The 351-nt window shown below is 73.2% G+C and overlaps 1 protein-coding gene across 3 annotated transcripts in view; it reads left to right on the plus strand.

Moving 5' to 3' along the window:
- Positions 1-351, plus strand: part of ANXA2 (annexin A2) — a 57445-nt gene continuing 57094 nt past the window's right edge. The window contains exon 1 of one of the 3 annotated variants that reach the window (XM_011940476.1): positions 1-101. The gene's annotated coding sequence lies outside the window, so the exon portion shown is untranslated. Of the gene's footprint in view, positions 174-351 lie in introns of all 3 variants that reach the window. The other 2 variants (XM_011940477.1, XM_011940478.1) reach the window with 2 other exon arrangements.

The raw sequence follows: 351 nt of genomic DNA on the forward strand, positions 1-351 counted from the left end.
GCCTCGCCGAGGGAGGATGTGGCGGGTATAAAAGCCCCACCCAGGCCAGCCGGCTCTGCTCGGCATCTGGGGACGCTCTCAGCTCTCGGCCCACGGCCCAGGTAAGCGGGGCGCGCCCTGCCCGCCCGCTACAGGCCGCCAGCTAGCGGGGTGCGGAGACGCTGAGAAGAAGGGTACCGCCTGGCAGGGAGGCTCCGGCGACTGGCCCCGGAGGCCGTCGGGGGCAGGGGACTGAAGGGACGGCTCGCACTGGAGAGTCTTTGGGGAGGGGGCTCAGGGACAAGGTGTTTGGGGCAGGCGTGAAGGGCCGCCGGGGCTCGGGCCGGGAGGGTCCAGGGCAGGGGTGGGGGG

This window comes from Colobus angolensis, unplaced genomic scaffold, assembly GCF_000951035.1.
Source record: "Colobus angolensis palliatus isolate OR3802 unplaced genomic scaffold, Cang.pa_1.0 Scaffold19, whole genome shotgun sequence".
Classification (NCBI taxonomy): Eukaryota; Metazoa; Chordata; class Mammalia; order Primates; family Cercopithecidae; genus Colobus; species Colobus angolensis.